Below are 26,719 nucleotides of genomic sequence, written 5' to 3'. Positions count from 1 at the left end.
TCTAAAATGGAAATGCACAATTGTAGAGAAGGATCATTCCACAAAGTATATGTAATTTTTATCCATTGTAAACTCTTTTTGGTTTCTATATATTAGGTTTGCAATCATAGGAAAAGCGGGTGGGGGAGGAATTTTTAATTGATTTTTGACTCCCCAAGTATGAGTCATATCTTACAAAAATTACAGCAGTTACGCATCTTTAATCGATCAATAACTTTACTATGATCTATGATTGTCAAGTCAGCTTCTTGTAAATGGGGAAAAAGTTGCTTGTTTGGCTCGGGTAAATATCCCTTTGTACATTAACTTGATAATTTAATTTGTTCTACACCTTGAAATAATTGTATCATTAGGTTACTTGCATCATCAACAAGTTTCATGCATGCATATTCATATTTAAAACTTGTTAGGATCAATTAGAAATCTCTTTCTTAAAAAATTCCAAGCTATTAGGGGTTGTACTAGTGGAATTTCCAAAACATGAAAAAAAACTTTGGTGTTCATTTATAGTACATGGATAAATATTCTTTACTTACATTAATTAATGTATTCAAGTTTTTGCATACATAAACTCTAATTTTTTTTGTGTGATCTATTTGCCTTTTCATTTTGTTTAGGATAAAAAGGGAGAGTGAAAATTCAAGTTTAGATTTAAAAAAAAAAGATGAAAATCTAAAATGGAAATGCACAATAGCAGAGAGAGCTAATTAAAAAAAGTATCTGTAATTTTTAGGGATATTAAATTCTTTTTTTTATATATTATGTTTTGCAATCATTGGAAGAGGGCCATGGATTTTTAACTGAGTGTTGACTCCCAAACCATTAGTCATTTCTTACAAAAATTATAGCCGTTACACATCGGTTAACCATAAGTAATTACAAACAAAAATTATAGCCGATACGCATCATTAACAGATCAATAACTTTTCAATGATCTATGATTGTGAGGTCAACTTTTTGTAATTGGGCAAAAAGTGGTTTGTTAAGCTCGAGTAAATAACCCACCGCACGTTAACTTGATAATTTAATTTGTTCTACTCCTTGAAATTTTTGGATCATTAGGTCATTTACATGTATATCCAAATTTAAAACATGTTAGGATCAATTAGAAATATCTTTCTTATAAAATTCCCAACTATTAAGGGTTGTACTAGTAGAATTTCCCAAACGTGGATAAAAAAAATTTGGTGTTCATTATTTGTGCGTGTAAAAGTTTTCTTTTGACATTTATTTTGTTTTCAATTTTTTACATACATGAACTCTTAAATTTTCATTTTGTTGTAATCTATTTGCCTAATATTTTTGTTTACGAGAAAAAATGCATAGTGAAAACTCACGTTTGGATTTTAAAAAAAATAGATCTGAAATGGAAATGACCAAATGCAGAGAGAGAATTCCAAATAGTAGTTGTAATTTTTAGGGATTGTAAACACTTTTTATTTTTTATACATTAGATTTTGCAATTATTGGAGGAGGGGGGCGAGGGGTTTTAAATGAGGGTTGAATCTCAAACCATAAGTCATTTCTTACCAAAATAGAGCCATTTTGCATCATTAATCGATCAATAACTTGACAATGATCTATGATTGTCATTTCAACGACTAGAACAATTAGATCAGATTTTTTTAATTGGCAAAAAGTAGCTAGTTTGGATCGGGTAACTATCCCACCACACATTAACTTGAGAATTTAATTTGTTCTAGTCATTGAAATTATAGGATCATTAGGTCACTTGAATCTTCAACATGTTTCATGCATGCATATCCATTTTTAAAACATGTTAGGATCAATTATAAATCTCTTTCTTATAAAATTCCGAGATATTAGGGGTTGTCCTAGTGGAATTTCCCAAACATGGATAAAAGAAGTTTGGTGTTCATTTGTAGTGCGTGAATAAATTTTATTTACTGATATTTATTATTGTTTTGAATTTTTTCCATGCATAAACTCTAAAATTTTCATTTTGTTTTGATCTATTTGTCTTATCTTTTTGTTTACAAATAAAAAGGGAGAGTGAAAACTCAAGTTTGGATTTTAAAAAAAAATATGAACTTCTAAAATGGGAATGTATAATTGTAGAGAGAGATAATTCCAAAAAGTATATGTAATTTTTTTGGATTGTAAATTATTTTTAGTTTCTATATATTAGGTTTTGCAATAATAGGAAAAACAGGTGGAGGAGGGATGTTTAACTGAGTGTTGACTCCCAAACCATAAGTCATATTTTACAAAAATCACAATAGTTACGCATCTTTAATCGATCAATAACTTTACTATGATCTATGATTGTCAGGTCAACTTCTTGCAAATGGGGAAAAAGTTGCTTGTTTGGCTAGGGTAAATATCCCACTGCACATTAACTTGAGAATTTAATTTGTTCTACACCTTGAAATTGTTGTATCATTAGGTTACTTGCATCGTCAACATGTTTCATGCATGCATATTCATATTTAAAACTTGTTCGGATCAATTAGAAATATCTTTCTAATAAAATTCCAAGCAATTAGGGGATGTACTAGTGGAATTTCCAAAACATAAAAAAAACACTTTGGTGTTCATTTGTAGTACGTGGATAAATATTCTTTACTTACATTTATTAATGTATTCAATTTTTTGCATACATAAACTCTAATTTTTTTATTTTTGTGTGATCTATTTGCCTTTTAATTTTGTTTACGAGAAAAAAGGGAGAGTGAAAACTCAAGTTTGGATTTTAAAACAAGTTGAAAATCTAAAATTGAAATACACAAATGCAAAGATAGATAATTCCAAAAAGTATTTGTAATAATTTGGGATATTAAACACTTTTTTATTTTTATATATTAGGTTTTGCAATCCTCAGAAGCGGGCCAGGGATTTTTAACTGAGTGTTGACTCCCAAACCATAAGTCATTTCTTAAAAAAATTATTGGCATTACGCATCATTAACCGATCAATAACTTTACAATGATCAATGATTGTTAGGTCAACTTTTTGTAATTGGGCAAAAAGTGGCTTGTTCTGCTCGGGTAAATATCCTACCGTACGTTAACTTGATAATTTAATTTGTTCTACTCCTTGAAATTTTTGGATCATTAGGTCATTTGCAAATTCAACATTTTTCATGCATGCATATCCATATTTAAAACATGTTAGGATCAATTAGAAATCTCTTTCTTACAAAATTCCAAGCTATTAAGGGTTGTATTCGTTGAATTTCCCAAAATGGATCAAAAAAAATTGGAGTTCATTATTTGTGCGTGTAAAAATTTTCTTTTCATATTTATTATTGTTTCCAATTTTTTGCATACATAAACTCTTTAATTTTCATTTTGTTGTGATCTATTTGCCTGATATTTTTGTTTACAAGAAAAAATGGAGCGTGAAAACTCACGTTTGGATTTGAAAAAAATAGAACATCTAAAATGGAAATAGCCAAATGCAGAGAGAGAGAGAATTCCAAATAGTAGCTGTAATTTTTAGGGATTGTAAACACTTTTTATTTTTTATACATTAGATTTTGCAATTATCGGAACAGGGGTCAAGGGGTTTTTTACTGCGGTTTGACTCACAAATAATAAGTCATTTCCCACCAAAATTATAGCTATTTTGCATCATTAATCGATCAATAACTTGACAATGATCTATGATTGTCATTTCAACGACTACAACAATTAGGTCAGATTTTTGTAAATTGGCAAAAAGTGGCTAGTTTGAATCGGATACATATCCCACTGCACGTTGACTTGAGAATTTAATTTATTTTAGTCGTTGAAATTTTAGGATCATTAGGTCACTTGAATCTTTAAAATGTTTCATGCATGCATATACATATTTAAAACATGTTAGGATCAATTATAAATCTCCTTCTGATAAACTTCCAAGCTATTAGCGGTTGTCCTAGTAGAATTTCCCAAACATGGATAAAAGAAGTTTGGTGTTCATTTGTAGTTCGTGAATAAATTTTATTTACTGAAATTTATTTTTGTTTTCAGTTTTTTGCATACATAAACTCTAAAATTTTCATTTTTTTTTTTATATATTTGTCTTATCTTTTTGTTTACGAATAAAAAGGGAGTGAAAACTCAAGTTTGGATTTGAAAAAAAAAATGAACTTCTAAAATGGAAATGCACAATTGTAGAGAGTGATAATTCCACAAAGTATATGTAATTTTAATGAATTTTAAACTCTTTTTGGTTTCTATATATTAGGTTTTGTAATCATAAGAAAAACAAGTGGGGGAGGGATTTTTAATTGATTTTTTACTCCCAAACCATAAGTCATATCTTACAAAAATTATAGCAGTTACGCATCTTTAATCGATCAATAACTTTACTATGATCTATGATTGTTAGGTCAACTTCTTGTAAATGGGGAAAAAGTTGCTTGTTTGGCTTGGGTAAATATCCCTCTGTACATTAACTTGAGAATTTAATTTGTTGTACACCTTGAAATAATTGTATCATTAGGTTACTTGCATCTTCAACATGTTTCATGCATGCATATTCATATTTAAAACTTGTTAGGATCAATTAGAAATCTCTTTCTTAAAAAATTCCAAGCTATTAGGGGCTGTACTAGTGGAATTTCCAAAACATGAAAAAAAAAATTGGTATTCATTTGTAGTACATGGAGAAATATTCTTTACTTACATTAATTAATGTATTCAAGTTTTTTGCATACATAAACTCTAATTTTTTTTGTGTGATCTATTTGCCTTTTCATTTTTTTTTTTTTGAGAAAAAAAGGAGAGTGAAAACTCAAGTTTGGATTTTAAAAAAATGAAAAAATCTAAAATGGAAATGCACAATTGCAGAGAGAGCTAATTACAAAAAGTATCTGTAATTTTTAGGGATATTAAATTCTTTTTTGTTTTTATATATTAGGTTTTGCAATCATTGGAAGAGAGCCAGGAATTTACAACTGAGTGTTGACTCTCAAACCATTAGTCATTTCTTACAAAAATTATAGCCATTATGTATCGGTTAACCATAATTAATTTCTAACAAAAATTACAGCCGATATGCATCATTACCTGATCAATAACTTTTCAATGATCTATGATTGTCAGCTTTTTGTAATTGGGCAAAAAGTGGTTTGTTTAGCTCGAGTAAATATCCCACCGCACGTTAACTTGATAACTTAATATGTTCTACTCCTTGAAATTTTTCGATCATTAAGTCATTTGCATATTCAACATGTTTCATGCATGCATATCCATATTTAAAACATGTTAGGATCAATTAGAAATCTCTTTCTTATAAAATTCCAAGCTATTAATGGTTGTACTAGTAAAATTTCCCATACATGGATAAAAAAAATTTGGTGTTCATTATTTGTGCGTGTAAAAATTTTCTTTTCACATTTATTATTGTTTTCAATTTTTTGCATACATAAACTCTTAAATTTTCATTTTTTTGTGATCTATTTGCCTGATATTTTTGTTTACAAGAAAAAATGTAGAGTGAAAAATCACGTTTGGGTTTGAAAAAAAAAATAGAACGTTTGAAATGGAAATGGCCAAATGTAGAGAGAGAATTCCAAATAGTAGCGGTAATTTTAAGGGATAGTAAACACTTTTAATTTTTTATACATTAGATTTTGCAATTATTGGAGCAGGGGGGCGGGGGGGTTTTTAACTGAGGGTTGACTCTCAAATCATAAGTCATTTCTTACCAAAATTATAGGCATTTTGCATCATTAATCGATCAATAACTTGACAATGATCTATGATTGTCATTTCAACGACTAGAACAATTAGGTCAGATTTTTGTAAATTGGCAAAAGTGGCAAGTTTGCATCAAGTAAATATCCCACTGCACGTTAACTTGAGAATTTAATTTGTTCTAGTCAATGAAATTATAGGATCATTAGGTCACTTGAATCTTCAACATGTTTCATGCATGCATATCCATATTTAAAACATGTTAGGATCAATTATAAATCTCTTTCTTATAAAATTCCAAGCTATTAGGGTTGTCCTAGTGGAATTTCCCAATCAAGGATAAAAGAAGTTTGGTGTTCATTTCTAGTGCGTGAATAAATTTTATTTAGTGACATTTATTATTGTTTTCATTTTTTTAATGCATAAACTCTAAAATTTAATTTTGTTTTGATCTATTTGTCTTATCTTTTTGTTTACGAATAAAAAGGGAGAGTGAAAACTCAAGTTTGGATTTGAAAAAAAAAATGAACTTCTAAAATGGAAATGCACAATTTTAGAGAGATAATTCCAAAAAGTATATGTAATTTTTATGGATTGTAAACTTTTTTTAGTTTCTATATATTAGCTTTTGCAATCATAGGAAAAGTGGGTGGGGGAGCGATTTTTAACTGAGTGTTGACTCCCAAACCATAAGTCATATCTTAAAAAAATTACAATAGTTACGCATCTTTAATCGATCAATAACTTTACTATGATCTATGATTATCAGCTTCTTGGAAATGGGCAAAATGTTGTTTGTTTGGCTCGGGAAAATATCCCACTGCACATTAACTTGAGAATTTCAATTTGTTCTACACCTTGAAATTGTAGTATCATTAGGTCACTTGCATCTTCAACATCTTTCATGCATGTATATTCATATTTAAAACTTCTTAGGATGAATTAGAAATCTCTTTCTTATAAAATTCCAAGCTACTTGGGGTTGTACTAGTGGAATTTCCCAAACATGAAAAAAAACTTTGGCGTTTATTTGTAGTACGTGGATTAATATTCTTTACATACATTTATCAATGTATTCAATTTTTTGCATACATAAACTCTAAATTTTTTATTTTTGTGTAATCTATTTGCCTTTTCTTTTTGTTTACGAGAAAAAAAGGGAGAGTAAAAACTCAAGTTTGGATTTTAAAAAAAGTTGAAAATCTAAAATGGAAATGCCCAAATGCAGAGAGAGCTAATTCCAAAAAGTATCTGTAATTTTTATGGATATTAAACTCTTTTTTTATATATATTAGGTTTTGCAATCATCGGAAGAGTGTCAGAGATTTTTAACTGAGTGTTGACTCCCAAACCATAAGTCATTTCTTAGAAAAATTATAGCCGTTATGCATCATTAACCGATCAAGAACTTTACAATGATCTATGATTGTTAAGTCAGATTTTTGTAAATGGGCAAAAAGTGGTTTGTTTGGCTCGGGTAAATATCCCACTACACGTTAACATGATAATTTAATTTGTTTTACTCCTTGAAATTATTGGATCATTAGTTCAATTGCAACATCAACATGTTTCATGCATGCATATCCATATTTAAAACATGCTGGGCTCAAGTAAAAATCTTTTTCTTATAAAATTCCAAGTTATTAGGGGTTGTACGAGTGGACTTTCCAAAACATTGATAATAAACTTTTGTGTTAATTTTTAGTGCGTGGATAAATTTTTCTTACTTATATTTATTATTGTTTTCAATTTTTTGCTAACATAAGCTCTAAAATTTTCATTTTTTTGTGATCTATTTGTCGTATCTTTTTCTTTACAAGAATGATGGGAGAGTGAAAAGTAAAGTTTGGAATTGAAAAAAAATGAACATCTAAAATTGATATACACAAATATAGAGAGAGATAATTCCACAAGGTATCAAATATATTTTGGGATTGTATACTCTTTTATTTTTTTTATATTAGCTTTTGCAATCATCTGAAAAGGGGGAGGGGTGGTGGGGGGTGCGAGTGATTATTAAATAAGTGTTGACTCCAAAGCCATAAATCATTTCTTATAAAAATTATAGCCGTTACGCATCAATAATCGATAAAAAACTTTACAATGATCTAAGATTGTTAGGTCAGCTTTTTGTAAATGGGCAAAATGTGGCTTGTTTTGCTTGGGTAAATATCCCACGACACGTTAATTTGATCATTGAATTTGTTCTACTCTAAATTTTTGGAACATTAGGTCATTTGCATCTTCAACATGTTTCGTGCATGCTATTAGGGGTTTTACTAGTGGAATTTCCAAAACTTGGATAAAAAGTTTTTGGTGTTCCATTGTAGTGCGTGAAGAAATATTTTTTAATCACATTCATTATTGTTTTCAATTTTTTGCATACATACACTCTAAAATTTTGATTTTGTTGTGCTCTATTTGCCTTATCTTTTTGTTTACGAGAAAAAAGGAAGAGTGAAAACTCATGTTTGGATTTGAAAAAAAAAACATCTAAAATGGAAATGCACTAATGCAGAGAGAGGGAGAAATGTAAAAAGAATCTGTAATTTTTAGGGATTGTAAACTCTATTCGATTTTCTGTTATGCACGCAATAACATTATTATTTTAGTATTTTCTTTAATTTACTTTATTTTATTTCAGTTTTAGGTCATAGGGGTATTTTTGGAATATTTTATTTATAGGGGTATTTTTGGAATTATTTATTAATAGGGATATTTTTGAAATATTTTATTCATAGGGATATTTCTATAATATTTTATTAAACCCTAACAGGGTGAACCCTATTTAAGGGGTAAGAGTAATGAGAAAAGAAAGCATTGAAGTATTAAGAATTAGGTTAAATCTAGCGTAGAGACGCTTAGAGTTCTCCTCAATGAGCTCTAGGGTTATCAAGCATCCCTTAGGCTTGATCTTTTGTTTTCGTCTTCCCCATGTCTTCCTACTACCCCTACGGTAATGCTTGGAAGACCCGTAACCCTTGGCAGACCGCAGATCCTCCCAAAGAATCCACGTGTCAGATCCGGGACCGTAACAACTGGTATCAGAGCGGGAACACAATGGATTATTCTATATCTCAAGAAGGAACACTAGCTCGCATGGAGAAGGTATACAATTCCGCGGACAAACTATGCAAAGAATTTGGAGAAGCACAAGCATTATATGAAATTTTCATGGAATGTTGGACAAGAGAGCCACGCGCTGCTCAAAACAGGTCACACGACCTGAATTCTCCGAGCACGACAACAGCACAGAAGAAGATGCAGAAGCTCTCTCGGACCAACAGAAGACTGTCTCGAGAAAGCTCTCCAAAAATCCAAAATTCGACGGGGGAGACACCGGAATTTCAAAAACGGAAGGTGCTCACCCTTTCCCAATGGACGCGGTGCGTATCTCCGAACCGAAGCTACAGCAGGGAGGTGATTTCCTAACAGAGGAAATTCCGAAAACGTCGGCACCGAAGGATTTGGAGGTGACCAAAAATCCGAAATTGGAGGGGAATAGGAAATTCCATCGGCGTCGTAGGCGAAATTTTCAACGGAATTTCCGCTGGTCTCTGTTCCGAGGGGCTGAGAAACAGAGGTGCTCTGTCTCGGCAATGCTCCCGACAGCGAAGCCCCAATGGGCTTCTCTTCGCCACCAGCGAAGCAGGATAGATCATCGGCGCCATAATCGACTTTTCCGCAAGGGATCTCGGTTCTGGGAGGCTGAGAAACGACGATTCACAAGTTTCCGAGAGCCCTCTATCTCGGAAACTATCCAGGCGGCGAAGCCCCGACGGTCTACGATTCGCCACCGAAAAATCAGGCGACTCCGTCGGTGCCGGGAGAGAGGAAGGAGACGTCCGTCGCCGGCCTTCGTCGGTGCCTTGAGGAAAGAATCCGCCGACCGCAGCGTTCGGGAGCTGCTGAAGGAAGAAGACGACTCCTAATCGGCCCGGTCCGCCGAGTCGCACGCCGGACCGGGTTCCGGAACCGAGTCAACCCAGGTTAACTCGGACAGGCCCAAAAAAAAAAAAAAGTGGGCAAACAGAGGGGGGGTCATAGCTATCGTGGATGCTACTACGGCACCGGTGGAGACGTCGGCATACAGACACTACTTCCGCGCTTGAGGACAAGCTCGTCTTCCAAGGGGGGTGTAATGTTATGCACGCAATAACATTTTTATTTTAGTGTTTTCTTTAATTTACTTTATTTTATTTCAGTTTTAGGTCATAGGGGTATTTTTGGAATATTTTATTTATAGGGGTATTTTTGGAATTATTTATTAATAGGGATATTTTTGGAATATTTTATTCATAGGGATATTTCTATAATATTTTATTAAACCCTAACAGGGTGAACCCTATTTAAGGGGTAAGAGTAATGAGAAAAGAAAGCATTGAAGTATTAAGAATTAGGTTACATACGTAGAGAGGCTTAGAGTTCTCCTCAACGAGCTCTAGGGTTACCAAGCTTCCCTTAGGCTTGATCTTTTGCTTTCGTCTTTCCCATGTCTTCCTACTACCCCTACAGTAATGCTTGGAAGACCCGTAACCCGTGGCAGACCGCCGATCCTCCCAAAGAATCCACGTGTCAGATCCGGGACCGTAACATTTTCCAATCATCAAAAAGGGGCGGGGAGGGGGATAAGAAATTTGCGTATCATTAATCGATCAATAACTTTACAATAATCTATGATTTTTAAGTCAGTTTTTTGTAAATAGGCAAAAAGTAGCTTGTTTGGCTCGGGTAAATATCCCAACATACATTAACTTTAGAATTTAATTTCTTTTACTCCTTGATATTTTTGTATCATTAGGTGATTTGCATCTTCAACATGTTTTATGCATTCATATCCATATTTAAAACATGTTAGGATCAATTAGAAATCTCTTTCTTATAAATTTCTACGCTATTAGGGGTTGTACTAGCGGAATTTTGAAAACATGGGTAAAAAAACTTTGGCATTCATTTTTAGTGCATGAATAAATTTTCTTTACTCAAATTTATTATTGTTTTCAATTTTTTGCATACTTAAACACTAAAATTTTGATTTTGTTATGATCTATTATTTGCCTTAACATTTTGTTTACGAGAAAAAAAGGGAGAGTGAAAACTCAATTTAGATTTGAAAAAAAATAGAACATCTAAAATGGAAATGCACAAATGTAGTGAGAGAGAGAGAAATGTAAAAATAATTTTTAATTTTTAGGCTTTGTAAACTATTTTTAGTTTTTATATATTTTGTTTTGCAATAATAGAAAAGGGGGGGAGGGGTTTTTAACTGAGTGTTGACTCCCAAACCGTAACTCATTTCTTACAAAAAAATATAGCCTTTATGCATCATTAATCGATCTATAACTTTATAATGATCTATTATTTATAGGTCACATTTTCGTAAAATGGACCTGAGAATTTAATTTGTTCTACTCCTCTAAATTTTTGGATCATTAGCTCATTTGCATCTTCAACAATTTTCATGCATGCATATGCGTATTTAAAACATGTTTGGATCTATTAGAAATCTCTTTCTTACAAAATTCCAAGCTATTAGGGGTTGTACAAGTGGAATTTCCCAAACATGGTTAAAACAATTTTGGTGTTCATTTGTAGTGCATGAATAACTTTTCTTTACATACATATATTATTGTTTCCATTTTTTTTAAAATATACACTTTAAAATTTTCATTTTGTTGTGTTCTATTTGCCTTATCTTTTTGTTAACGAGGAAAAAGAGATAGTGAAAACTCAAGTTTGGATTTGAAAAATATTGAATATCTAAAATGGAAATGATCAAATGCAGGGAGAGGTAATTTCACAAAGTATCTATAATTTTTAGGGATTGTAAACTCTTTTTAGTTTTTATATATTCGGTTTTCCAATCAACAGAAAGGGGGGATGATGGATTTTTAATTGAGTGTCAACTCCCATACCATAAGATAGTTATGCATCATTAATCGATCAATAACTTTACACATATCTATGATTATTTGGTCAGCTTTTTGAAAAAAACCAAATAGTAGCTAGTTTGGCTCGGGTATATATCCCACCGCACATTAACTTGAGAATTTAATTTGTTCTACTCCTTTAAATTTTTGTACCATTAGGTCATTTGCTTCTTCAACATGTTTCATACATGCATATCCATATCAAAAACATGTTAGGATCAATTAGAAATTTCTTTCTTATAAATTTCCAAGCTATTAGGGTTTGTACTAGTGGGATTTCCCAAACATGAATAAAAAAACTTTGGTGTTCTTTTGTAGTGCGTGAATAAATTTTCTTTTCTCAAATTTATTATTGTTTTCAATATTTTGCATACATAAACTCTAAAATTTTCATTTTGTTGTGTTCTATTCGCCTTATCTTTTTGTTTACAAGAAAAAAGGGGAATGAAAACTCAAGTTTGGATTTGAAAAAAAATTGAACATCTAAAATGGAAATGAACAAATGCAGAGAGAGACAATTCCAAAAAAGTATCTGTAATTTTTAGGAATTGTAATGTCTTTTTATTTTTTATATATTAGGTATTGCAAACATCGTAAAAGAGGGGGCGGGGGCGGGGGATTTTTAACTGAGTGTTGACTCCCAAACCCGTAAGTCATTTGTTACCAAAATTATAGCCATTATGTATTATTAATCGATCAATAACTTTACAATGATCTATGATTATTAGGTCAACTTTTTGTAAATGGGCAAAAAGTGGTTAGTTTGGCTCGGGTAATATCCCACCGCACATTAACTTGAGAATTTAATTTTTTCTACTCCTTGAAATGTTTGGATCATTAGGTCGCTTGCATCTTCAACATGTTTCATGCATGCATATCCATATTTAAAACATGTTAGGATCAATTAGAAATCTCTTTCTTACAAAATACATAGCTATTAGGGGTTGTACAAGTGGAATTTCCCAAACATGGATAAAAAAATTGTGGAGTTCATTTGAAGCGCGTGAATAAATTTTCTTTACATACATTTATTATTGTTTTCAATTTTTTTCAAACATAAACTATAAAATTTTCATTTTGATTTGAACTATTTGCATTATCTTTTTGTTGATGAGAATGAAAACTCAAGTTTGGATTTGAAAAAAATATTGAACATCTAAAATGGAAATGAACAAATGCAGAGAGATATAATTCCAAAAAGTATCTATAATTTTTAGGGATTGTAAGCTCTTTTTCGTTTTTATATATTCTTTTTTCCAATCATCGGAAAGGGCAGGAGGAAAGGGATTTTTAACTGAGGGTTGACTCCCAAACCATAAGAAATTTATGCATCATTAATCGATCAATAACTTTACAATGATCTATGATTGTTAGGTCAGGTTTTTGTAAATAGGCAAATGGTACCTTGTTTGGCTCGGGTAAATATCCCACCGCACATTAACTTGAGAATTTAATTTGTTCTACTACTTGAAATTTTTGAATCATTAAGTCATTTGAATCTTCAACATGTTTCATGCATGCATGTCCATATTTAAAGCATGTTACGTTCAATTAGAAATTTCTTTCTTATAAATTTCAAAGCCATTAGGGGTTGTACTAGTGGGATTTTCCAAACATGCATAAAAAAACTTTTGTGTTCATTTGTAATGCATGAAAAATTTTCCTTTACTTACATTAACTGTTGTTTTCAATTTTTTCCATACCAAAACCTTAAATTTTCATTTTGTTGTGATCTATTTGCCTTATCTTTTTGTTTACGAGAAAAAGGGAGAGTAACTCAAGTTTGAATTTGAAAAACAAATTGAACATCTAAAATGGAAATGCAAAAATGCAAAGAGCGATAATTCCAAAAAGTATCTGTAATTTTTAGGCATTGTACACTGTATTTAGTTTATATATATTAGATTTTGCAATCATCAGAAAAGGGGGTGGACAAAGGATTTTTTTTCACTCCCAAACCTTAAGTCATTTCATACAAAAATTATAGCCGTTAGGCATCATTAATTGATCAATAACTTTACAATGATCTATGATTCTTTGGTCAACTTTTTGGAAATGGGAAAAAAGTGGCTTGTTTTGCTCGGGTAAATATCCCTTAGCACATTTACTTGAGAATTTAATTTTTTCTACTCCTATAAAGTTTTTGATCATTTGGTCATTTGCATCTTCAACATGTTTCATGCAAGCATTTCCATATTTAAAACATGTTAGGATAAATTAGAAATCTTTGTCTTATAAAATTCCAAGCTATTAGGGGTTGTACTAGTGGAATTTCCCAAGCATGAAAAAAAAAACTTTGGTATTCATTTTTTGTGGGTGAATAAATTTTCTTTACTCAAATTTATTACTTTTTCAACTTTTTGCATAAATAAACTCTAAAATTTTCATTTTTTTGTGTTCTAATTGCCCTATTTTTTTGTTTATGAGAAAAAAAGAAGATTGAAAACTCAAGTTTGGATTTTAAAAACAATTGAATATCTAAAATGGAAACGAACGAAACCAGAGAGAGATAATTCCAAAAATTATCTATAATTTTTAGTGATTGAAATATTTTTTTTTTTTTATATATTAGGTTTTGCAATCATCGGAAAAGGGCGAGTGATTTTTAACTGAGTGTTGACTCCCAAACCATAAGTCATTTCTTACCAAAATTATAGCCATTATGTATCATTAATCGATCAGTAACTGTAGAAAATATATATGATTGTTAGTTCAGCATTTTGTAAATGGGCAAAAAGTGGCAAGTTTGGCTTGGGTAAATATCCCACCACACGTTAACTTGAGAATATAATTGGTTCTACTCCTTGAAATTTTTGTATCATTAGGTCATTTGCAACTTCAACTTGTTTCCCATCATTAAAACATGTTAGGATAAATTAGAAATTTCTTTCTCACAAAATTCTAAGCAATTAGGGGTTGTACAAGTAGAATTTCCCAACCATGGATAAAAAAATTTTGGTGCATAAATAAATTTTCTTTACATGTATTTAATATTGCTTTCAATTTTTTTGCAAATATAAACTGTAAAATTTCATTTTGTTGTGATCTATTTGCCTTATCCTTTTGTTGACAAGAAAAAAGGGAGAGTGAAAGCTCAAGTTTGGATTTGAAAAAATATTGAACATCTAAAATGGAAAAGAACAAATGCAGAGAGTGGTAATTCCAAAAAGTATCTATAATTTTTAGGGATTGTAAACTCTTTTTAGTTTTTATATATTTGGGTTTTCCAAACTTTAAAAGGGTGGGGGGAGGGATTTTTAATTGAATTTTGACTCCCAAACCATAAGTCATCTCTTAAAAAAGTTACAGCCGTTACACATCATTAATTGATTAATAACTTTACAATGATCTATGATTGTTAGGTCATCTTTTTGTAAATAGGGAAAAAGTGGCTTATTTTTCTCGGGTTAATATCCCACTGCACATGTTAACTTGAAAATGTAATTTGTTCTACACCTAGAAATATTTGGATCATGAGGTTGCTTGCATCTTCAACATGTTTCTTGCATGCATATTCATTTTAAAACTTGTTAGGATCAATTAGAAATTTCTTTCTTATAAAATTCCAAACAATTAGGGGGTTGTACTAGTGGAATTTCCCAAACATGGATAAAAAAACTTCGGTGTTAATTTTTAGTGCATGGATAAATATTCTTTACATACATTTATTATTATTTTTATTTTTTTGAATACATAAACTCTAATGTTTTCATTTTTTGTGATCTTTTTGTTTACGAGAAAAAAGGAAAAGTGAAAACTCAAGTTTGGAATAGAAAAAAGTTTAAAATTTTAATTGAAAATGTACAAATCCAAAGAGAGATAATTCCAAAAAGTAACTGTAATTTTTAGGGAATGTAAACACTTTTTTAATTTTTATATATTAGGTTTTGCAATAATCGAAAGAAGGGGGGCGGGGATTTGTATCTGTGTGTTGACTCCCAAACCATAAGTCATTACACATCATTAATCGATCAATAACTTTACAATGATCTATGATTGTTAGATCAGCTTTTTTTAAATGGGCAAAAAGTGGCACTTTTGGCTCAAATAAATATCCCACCGCACGTTAACTTGATAATTTATTTTTTTTCTACTCCATGAAATTTTTGGATCATTAGGTCATTTGCATCTTCAACATGTTTCATGCATGCATATCCATATTTAAAACATGTTAGGATCAATAAGATATCACTTTCTTATCAAACTCCAAACTATTAAGGGTTGTACAAGAGGAATTTCCCAAACATGGATAAAACAACTATGGTGCTAACATGTTAGGATCAATTAGAAATCTCTTTCTTACAAAATACATAGCTATTAGGGGTTGTACAAGTGGAATTTCCCAAACATGGATAAAAAAATTGTGGAGTTCATTTGAAGCGCGTGAATAAATTTTCTTTACATACATTTATTATTGTTTTCAATTTTTCTCAAACATAAACTATAAAATTTTCATTTTGATTTGAACTATTTGCATTATCTTTTTGTTGATGAGAAAAAAGGGAGAATGAAAACTCAAGTTTGGATTTGAAAAAAATAGTGAACATCTAAAATGGAAATGAACAAATGCAGAGAGATATAATTCCAAAAAGTATCTATAATTTTTAGGGATTGTAAGCTCTTTTTCGTTTTTATATATTCTTTTTTCCAATCATCGGAAAGGGCAGGAGGAAAGGGATTTTTAACTGAGGGTTGACTCCCAAACCATAAGAAATTTATGCATCATTAATCGATCAATAACTTTACAATGATCTATGATTGTTAGGTCAGGTTTTTGTAAATAGGCAAATGGTACCTTGTTTGGCTCGGGTAAATATCCCACCACACATTAACTTGAGAATTTAATTTGATCTACTACTTGAAATTTTTGAATCATTAAGTCATTTGAATCTTCAACATGTTTCATGCATGCATGTCCATATTTAAAACATGTTACGTTCAATTAGAAATTTCTTTCTTATAAATTTCAAAGCCATTAGGGGTTGTACTAGAGGGATTTCCCAAACATGCATAAAAAACTTTTGTGTTCATTTGTAATGCATGAAAAATTTTCCTTTACTTACATTAACTGTTGTTTTCAATTTTTTCCATACCAAAACCTAAAATTTTCATTTTGTTGTGATCTATTTGCCTTATCTTTTTGTTTACGAGAAAAAGGGAGAGTTAAAACTCAAGTTTGAATTTGAAAAACAAATTGAACATCTAAAATGGAAATGCAAAAATGCAAAGAGCGATAATTCCAAAAAGTATCTGTAATTTTTAGGCATTGTACACTGTATTTAGTTTTTATATATTAGATTTTGCAATCATCAGAAAAGGGGGTGGACGAAGGATTTTTTTTCACTCCCAAACCTTAAGTCATTTCATACAAAAATTATAGCCATTAGGCATCATTAATTGATCAATAACTTTACAATGATATATGATTCTTTGGTCAACTTTTTGGAAATGGGAAAAAAGTGGCTTGTTTTGCTCGGGTAAATATCCCTTAGCACATTTACTTGAGAATTTAATTTGTTCTACTCCTATAAAGTTTTTGATCAGTTGGTCATTTGCATCTTCAACATGTTTCATGCAAGCATTTGCATATTTAAAACATGTTAGGATAAATTAGAAATCTTTTTCTTATAAAATTCCAAGCTATTAGGGGTTGTACTAGTGGAATTTCCCAAGCATGAAAAAAAAACATTGGTGTTCATTTTTGTGGGTGAATAAATTTTCTTTACTCAAATTTATTACTTTTTCAACTTTTTGCATAAATAAACTCTAAAATTTTCATTTTTTTGTGTTCTAATTGCCCTATTTTTTTGTTTACGAGAAAAAAAGAAGATTGAAAACTCAAGTTTGGATTTTAAAAACAATTGAATATCTAAAATGGAAACGAACGAAACCAGAGAGAGATAATTCCAAAAATTATCTATAATTTTTAGTGATTGAAATATTTCTTTTTTTTTATATATTAGGTTTTGCAATCATCGGAAAAGGGTGAGTGATTTTTAACTGAGTGTTGACTCCCAAACCATAAGTCATTTCTTACCAAAATTATAGCCATTATGTATCATTAATCGATCAGTAATTGCAGAAAATATATATGATTGTTAGTTCAGCATTTTGTAAATGGGCAAAAAGTGGCAAGTTTGGCTCGGGTAAATATCCCACCACACGTTAACTTGAGAATATAATTGGTTCTACACCTTGAAATTTTTGTATCATTAGGTCATTTGCAACTTCAACTTGTTTCCCATCATTAAAACATGTTAGGATAAATTAGAAATCTCTTTCTCACAAAATTCTAAGCAATTAGGGGTTGTACAAGTAGAATTTCCCAACCATGGATAAAAACATTTTGGTGCATAAATAAATTTTCTTTACATGTATTTAATATTGCTTTCAATTTTTTGCAAATATAAACTGTAAAATTTTATTTTGTTGTGATCTATTTGCCTTATCCTTTTGTTGACAAGAAAAAAGGGAGAGTGAAAGCTCAAGTTTGGATTTGAAAAAATATTGAACATCTAAAATGGAAAAGAACAAATGCAGAGAGTGGTAATTCCAAAAAGTATCTATAATTTTTAGGGATTGTAAACTCTTTTTAGTTTTTATATATTTGGGTTTTCCAAACTTTAAAAGGGTGGGGGGAGGGATTTTTAATTGAATTTTGACTCCCAAACCATAAGTCATCTCTTAAAAAAGTTACAGCCGTTACACATCATTAATTGATTAATAACTTTACAATGATCTATGATTGTTAGGTCATCTTTTTGTAAATAGGGAAAAAGTGGCTTGTTTTTCTCGGGTTAATATCCCACTGCACATGTTAACTTGAAAATGTAATTTGTTCTACACCTAGAAATATTTGGATCATGAGGTTGCTTGCATCTTCAACATGTTTCTTGCATGCATATTCATTTTAAAACTTGTTAGGATCAATTAGAAATTTCTTTCTTATAAAATTCCAAACAATTAGGGGTTGTACTAGTGGAATTTCCCAAACATGAATAAAAAAACTTCGGTGTTAATTTTTAGTGCATGGATAAATATTCTTTACATACATTTATTATTATTTTTATTTTTTTGCATACATAAACTCTAATGTTTTCATTTTTTGTGATCTTTTTGCCTTATCTTTTTGTTTACGAGAAAAAAGGAAAAGTGAAAACTCAAGTTTGGAATAGAAAAAAGTTTAAAATCTTAATTGAAAATGTACAAATCCAAAGAGAGATAATTCCAAAAAGTAACTGTAATTTTTAGGGAATGTAAACACTTTTTTAATTTTTATATATTAGGTTTTGCAATAATCGAAAGAAGGGGGGCGGGGATTTGTATCTGTGTATTGACTCCCAAACCATAAGTCATTACACATCATTAATCGATCAATAACTTTACAATGATCTATGATTGTTTGATCAGCTTTTTTTAAATGGGCAAAAAGTGGCTCTTTTGGCTCGAATAAATATCCCACCGCATGTTAACTTGATAATTTAATTTTTTTCTACTCCATGAAATTTTTGGATCATTAGGTCATTTGCATCTTCAACATGTTTCATGCATGCATATCCATATTTAAAACATATTAGGATCAATAAGATATCACTTTCTTATCAAATTCCAAACTATTAAGGGTTGTACAAGAGGAATTTCCCAAACATCGATAAAACAACTATGGTGCTCATTATTAGTGCATGTAAAAAAAAATTTTACTCACATTTATTATTTTTTTCAATTTTTTTGCATACATAAACTACAAAATTTTCATTTTGTTGTGATCTATGTACCTTATATTTTTGTTTACGAGAAACAATGGAGTGTGAAAACTCACGTTTGGATTTGAAAAAAAATAGAACATCTAAGATGGAAATGCCCAAATGCAGAGAGAGATAATTCCAAATAGTATTTTTATGGATTGTAAAAACTTTTTATTTACATATTAGGTGTTGCAATTATCAGAACAGGGGGCGACGAATTTTAAACTGAGTATGGACTCTCAAACCATAAGTCATTTCATACAAAAATTATAGCCGTTATACATCATTAATCAATCAATAAATTTACAATGATCTATGATTGTTAGGTCATCTTTTTGTAAATGGGCAAAAAGTCACTTGCTTGGCTAAGGTAAATATCCCACCGCATATTAACTTGAAAATTTAATTTCTTCTACTCAAAAATTTTGGATCATTTGGTAATTTGCATCTTCAACATGTCTCAGGCATATATATCCATGTTTAAAACATGTTAGGATAGATTAGAAATCTCTTTCTTATAAAAATCCAAGCAATTAAGGGTTGTAAAATTGGAATTTCCCAAACATGGATAAAGAAAATTTGGTGTTCATTAGTTGTGCATGAATAATTTTTTTTACTTATATTTATTATTGTTTTCAATATTTTTGCATACATAAACTATAAAATTTTCATTTTATTGTGATCTATTTACCTTATCTTTTTTTTTACGAGCAAAATGGGAGAATGAAAACACAAGTTTGTATTTGAAAAGAAAAATAAACATCTAAAAATGAAATGCACAAATAGAGAAAGAGAGAGAGAGACATCTAAAAAGAATCTATAATATTTAGGGATAATTTTGTTGTGATTTATTTGCCTTATCTTTTTGTCTACTAAAAAAAAGGGAGAGTGAAAACACAAGTTTGAATTTAAAAAAAAAATGAACACCTAAATTGGAAATGCACAAATGTAAAGAGAGATAATTCTAAAAATCAACTGTAATTTTTAGGGATTGTAAACTATATTATTTTTTATATATTAGGTTGTGCAATCATCAAAAAAGAGGGGCGGAGGATTTTTAATTAAGTGTCGTCTCCCAAACCATAAGTCATTTTATAACAAAATTATAACTGTTACACATCATTAATCGATCAATAACTTTACAATGATCTATGATTGTTAGGTCAGGTTTTTCTAAATGGGCAAAAAGTGGCATGTTTGGCTCGGGTAAATATACCACCACACGTTAACATGAGAATTTAATTTGTTCTACTCCTTGAAATTTTTGGATCATTAGGTCTTTTGCATCTTCAACATGTTTCATGCATGCATATCCATATTTAAAACATGTTAGGATCAATTAGAAATCTCTTTCTTATAAAATTCCAAGCTATTAGTTGTACTAGTAGAATCTCCCAAACATTGATAAAAAAACTTTGGTGTTCATTTGTAGTACGTGAATAAATTTTAATTACTCACATTTATTGTTTTTTTCAATTTTTTGTATACATAAACTCAAAAAATTTCATTTTGTTGTGATCTATTTGCATGATCTTAATGTTTACGAGAAAAAAAGGAGAGTGAAAACTCACATTTGGATTTGAAAAAAAATAGAACAACTAAAATGGATATGCCCAAATGCAGTGAGATACAATTCCACAAAGTAGTTGTAAGGTTTAGGGATTGTAAACTCTTTTTAGTTTTAATATATTAGGTTTTGCAGTCATAGGAAAAGAGAGGGCAAAGGATTTTTAACTAAGTGTTGACTCCCAAACCAGAAGTCATTTCTTTGTAAAATTATAGTCGTTAAACATCAGTAATTGATCAATAACTTTACAATGATCTATGATTGTTAGATCAGCTTTTTTTAAATGGGGAAAAAATGGCTTGTTTGGCTCGGATAAATATTCCACTACACGTTAACTTCAGAATTTAATTTCTTCTTCTTCATTAAAATTTTGGATCATTTGGTAATTTGCATCTTCAACATGTCTCATGCATGCATATCCATATTTAAAACATGTTAGGATCAATTAGAAATTTCTTTCTTATAAAATTCCAAGCTATTAAGGGTTGTACAAGTGGAATTTCCGAAACATTGATAAAAAAAAAATTGGTGTTTATTATTATTGCCTTATCTTTTTGTTTACGAGAAAAAAGGGAGAGTGAAAACTCAAGTTTGTATTTGAAAAAATATTGTACATCTAAAAATGAAATGTGCAAATACAGGGAGAGAGATAGAAAAATATAAAAAGAATCTGTAATTTTTAGGGATTTGTAAACTCTTTTAAGTTTTTACATATTTAGTTTTGCAATTATCAAAAAGGGGGGAGGGGGGTTAGGGATTCTTTACTGAGTGTTGACAGTCAAACAATAAGTCATTTCTTACGAAAATCAGCCTTTCATAAATGGGCAAACAGTGGCTAGTTTCACGCGGGTAAATATCCAACCATACGTTAACTTGAGAATTTATTTTGTTTTGTTCCATGAAATTTTTCGATCTTTAGGTCATTTGCATCTTCAACATGTTTCAAGCATGCATATCCATAGTTAAAACATGTTAGGATCAATTAGAACTCTCTTTCTTACAAAATTCTATGCTATTAGGGGTTGTACAAGTGGAATTTCCTAAACATGGATAAAAAAACTTTGGCGTTCATTTGTAGTGCGTGAATAAATTTTCTTTACTCAAATTTATTATTTTTTAAAATTTTTTGCATACGTAAGCTCTTAAATTTTTATTTTGTTGTTATTTATTTGCCTTATCTTTTTGTTTAAGAGAAAAATGGGAGAGTGAAAACTCAAGTTTGGATTAGAAAAAAAAATTGAACATCTAAAATGGAAATACACAAATACAGAGAGGGATAATTCCAAAAAGTATCTATAATTTTTGGGATTGTAAACTATTTTTAGTTAAACGGGAGACTGGAAACTCAAGTTTGGATTTGAAAAACAAATTGAACATCTAAAAAGGAAATTCACAAATGTTGAGAGCGATAATTCCAAAAAGTATCTGTAATTTTAGGATTGTAAACTCTTTTTAGTTTTTATATATTAGGTTTTGCAATCATTGGAAAAGGGGGTGGGCGAGTGATTTTTAACTGAGTGTTGACTCCCAAAACCATAATTCATTTCTTACAAAAAATATAGCCGTTACGCATCATTAATCGATCAATAACTTTACAATGATCTAAGATGGTTAGGTCAGCTTTTTTTAAATGGGCAAAAAGTGGGTTGTTTGGCTCGGGTAAATATCCCACTACACGTTAACTTGAGAATTTAATTGGTTCTACTCCTTGAAAAGTTTTATCATTAGGTCATTTGCATCTTCAACTTGTTTCATGCATGCATTTCCATATTTAAAACAAGTTAGGATCAATTAGAAATCTCTTTCTTGTAAAATTCCAAGCTATTAAGGGTTGTACTAGTGGATTTTCTCAAACATGGATAAAAAAACTTCGGTGTTCATTAGTTGTGCATGAATAAAATTTTTTTACTCAAATTTATGACTTTTTTCAATCTTTTGTATATGTAAACTATTAAAATTTCATTTTGTTGTTATATATTTGCCTTATCATTATGTTTAAGGGGAAAAAGGGACAGTAAAAACTCAAGTTTTGATTTGAACAAAAATTGAACATCTAAAATGGAAATGGAAAAATGCAGAGAGAGATAATTCCTAAAAGTATCTGTAGTTTTTAGGAATTTTAATGTCATTTTAGTTTTTATATATTAGGTTTCGCAATCATCAGAAAAGGGGGGCGAGTAATTTTTAACTGAGTGTTTACCCCCAAACCATAAATCATTTCTTACAAAAATTATAGTCGTTGCACATTATTAATCGATCAATAACTTTACAATGATCTATGATTGTTATTTCATATTTTTGTAAATGGGCAAAAAGTGGCTAGTTTGGCTCGGGTAAATATCCCACCGCACGTTAACTGGAGAATTTTAATTGTTCTACTCCTTAAAATTTTTGGATCATTAGGTCACATGCATTTTCAACATGTTTCACGCATGCCTATCCATCTTTAAAACATTTTATGATCAATTAGAAATCTCATTCTTATAAATTCTAAGCTATTAGGGGTATTACTAGTGGAATTTCCTAAACATGGATAAAAAAACTTTGGTGTTCATTTGTAGTGCGGGAATAAATTTTCTTTACTAACTTTTATTATTGTTTTTAATTTTTTTCATACATAAACTATTAAATTTTCATTTTTTATGATCTATTTGCGTTATCTTTTTCTTTACGAAAAAAAGGGAAAGTGAAAAATCAAATATGGATTTTAAAAAAAAAAATTGAACAACTAAAATGGAAATGCACAAAAGTACAGAGAGATAATTCCAAAAAGTATCAGTAATTTTTAGGGTTTGTAAACTCTTTTTAGTTTATATATATTTGGTTTTGCTACCATCATAAAAGAGTGGCGAGGGAATTTTAACTGAATGTTCACTTCCAAACCATAACTCAATTTTTACAAAAATTATAGCCATTACTCATCATTAATCGATTGACAACTTTACAATGACCTATGATTGTTAGGTCAGTTTTTTTTGTAAATGGGCAAAGGGTTGCTTTTTTGGCTCTGCTAAATATCCCCCCGCACGTTAACTTGAGAATTTAATTTGTTCTACTCCTATAAAGTTTTTGATCATTTGGTAATTTGCATCTTCAACATGTTTCATGCATGCATTTCCATATTTAAAACATGTTAGGATCAATTAGAAATCTCTTTCTTATAAAATTCCAAGCTATTAGGGTTGTACTAGTGGAATTTCCCAAGCATGGATAAAAAAACTTTGGTGTTAATTTGTAGTGCGTGAATAAATTTTCTTTCCTTACATTTATTATTTTTTTCAATTTTTTGCATACATAAACTATAAAATTTTAATTTTATTTTGATCTCTTTGCCTTATCTTTTTCTTTACAAGAAAAAAGGGAGAGTCAAAAGTAAAGTTTGGATTTGAAAAAAAACATAACATCTAAATTGGAAATGCACAAATGCAGAGAGAGATAATTCCAAAAAGTATATGTAATATTTTGGTATTGTAAACTCATTTATTTTTTTTATATTAGCTTCTGCAATCATCTGAATAGGGAGTGAGGGGGTGGTGGCCGGTGCAAAGGATTTTAAACTGAATGTTGACACCCAAACCATAAGTCATTTATTACAAAAATTATAGCCGTTAGACATCATTAATCGATCAATAACTTTACAATGATCTATGATTGTAAGGTCAGCTTTTTGTAAATGGGCAAAATGTGGCATATTTCGCTCGGGTAAATATCCCACCACACGTTAACTTGAGAATTTAATTTCTTCTCCTCAACATTTTTGGATCATTAGGTCATTTGCATCTTCAACATGTTTGATGCTTGCATATCCATATTTAAAACATGTTAGGATCAATTAGAAATCTCTTTTTTAAAAAATTCCAATCTATTAGGGATTTAACAAGCGGAATTTCTTAGACATGGATAAAAAAACTTTGGTGTTCATTTGTAGTGCAAGCATAAAATTGCTTTACTTACATTTATTATTGTTTTCAATTTTTTACATTCATAAACTCTAAAATTTTCATTTTGTTGTGATCTATTTGCGTAAAATTTATGTTCACGAGAAAAAATGGAGTGAAAAATCAAGTTTGGATTTGAAAAAAATTTGAAAATCTAAAATGGAAATGCACAAATGCAGAGAGAGATAATTCCCAAAACTGTCTGTAATTTTTAGGGATTGTAATGTCTTTTTAGTTTTTATATATTAGGTTTTGCAATCATCAAAAAAAGGGGGCGGGGGATTTTATACTGAGTATTGACTCCCAAACCATAAGTCATTTCTTACTAAAATTATAGACGTTACACATCATTAATCGATCAATAACTTTACAATGATCTATGATTGTTCGGTCAGCCTTTTGTAAATGGGCAAAAGTGACTAGTTTGACTCGGGTAAATATCCCACCACACGTTAACTTAAGAATTTAATTTGTTCTACTCTTTGAAATTTTTTTATCATTATGTCACTAGAATCATCAACATGTTTCATGCATGCATATCCATATTTAAAACAGGTTAGGATCAATTAGAAATCTCTTTCTTATAAAATTCCAAGCAATTAGGGGCTGAACTAGTGGAATTTCCCAAACATGGAGAAAAAAACTGTGTTAATTTGTAGTGCGTGAATAAATTTTATTTACTTACATTTATTTTTTTTTCAATTTTTTGCATCCATAAACTTTAAAATTGTCATTTTGTTGTGATCTATTTGCCTTATCTTTTTCTTTACGAGAAAAAAGGGAGAGATAAAACTAAAGTTTGGATTTGAAAAAAAATTAAACATCTAAAATGGAAATGCATAAATGCAGAGAGAGATATTTCCAAAAGTATCTGTAATTTTTTGGGATAGTAAATTATTTTATTTTTTTATATATTAGGTTTTGCAATCATTTGAAAAGGGGGGAAAGGGGGGGAGGTGTTTTAAACTGAGGGTTGACTCCCAAACCATTAGTTATTTCATACAAAATTTATAGCCGTTATGCATCATTAGTCAATCAATAACATTACAATGATCTATGATTGTTAGGTCTGCTTTTTGTAAATGGACAAAAAGTTGTTTATTTGGCTCAGGTAAATACCTAACTTGAGAACTTAATTTGTTCTACACTTTGAAATTTTTGGATCATTAGGTCATTTGCATCTTCAACATGTTTAATGCATACATATCCATATTTAGAACTTGTTAGGATCAATTAGAAATCTCTTTCTTATCAAATTCCAAGCAATTAGGGTTTGTACTAGTGCAATTTCCCAAACACAGATAAAAAATTTTGGTATTCAATTGCAGTGTGTGGATAAATTTTATTAACTTAAATTTATTATTGTTTTCAATTTTTTGCATGTATAAACTCTAAAATTATCATTTTGTTGTGATCTTCTGGCCATATCTTTTTGTTTATGAGAAAAAAGGGAAAGAGAAAACTCAAGTTTGGACTTGAAAAAAATTGAACATCTAAAAAGAAAATGTACAAATGTAGAGAGAGATAATTCAAAAAAGTATCTATAATTTTTAAGGATTGTAAACTCTTTTAGTTTTTATATATAAGGTTTAGTAACCATCAAAAAAGGTGGGTCGAGAGATTTTTAACTGAGTGTTAACTCCTAAACCATAAGTCATTTCTTACAAACATTATAGTCGTTACCCATCATTAATCTACCTATTACTTTACAATGATCAATGATTGTTAGGTCAGCTTTTTGTAAATGGGCAAAAAGAGTCTTGTTTGGCTAATGTAAATATCCCACCGCATATTACCTTGAGAATTTAATTTGTTCAACTCCTTGAAATTTTTGGATCAATATGTCATTTGCATCTTCAACATGTTTCATGCATTCATATCCATATTTAAAACA

This window comes from Aristolochia californica, unplaced genomic scaffold (genome assembly GCF_029961685.1).
Source record: "Aristolochia californica isolate CCGP_79_NKW_82.1479 unplaced genomic scaffold, dmAriCali1.0.hap1 SCAF_10, whole genome shotgun sequence".
Lineage (NCBI taxonomy): Eukaryota > Viridiplantae > Streptophyta > Magnoliopsida > Piperales > Aristolochiaceae > Aristolochia > Aristolochia californica.
This window is presented reverse-complemented; position numbering follows the sequence as displayed.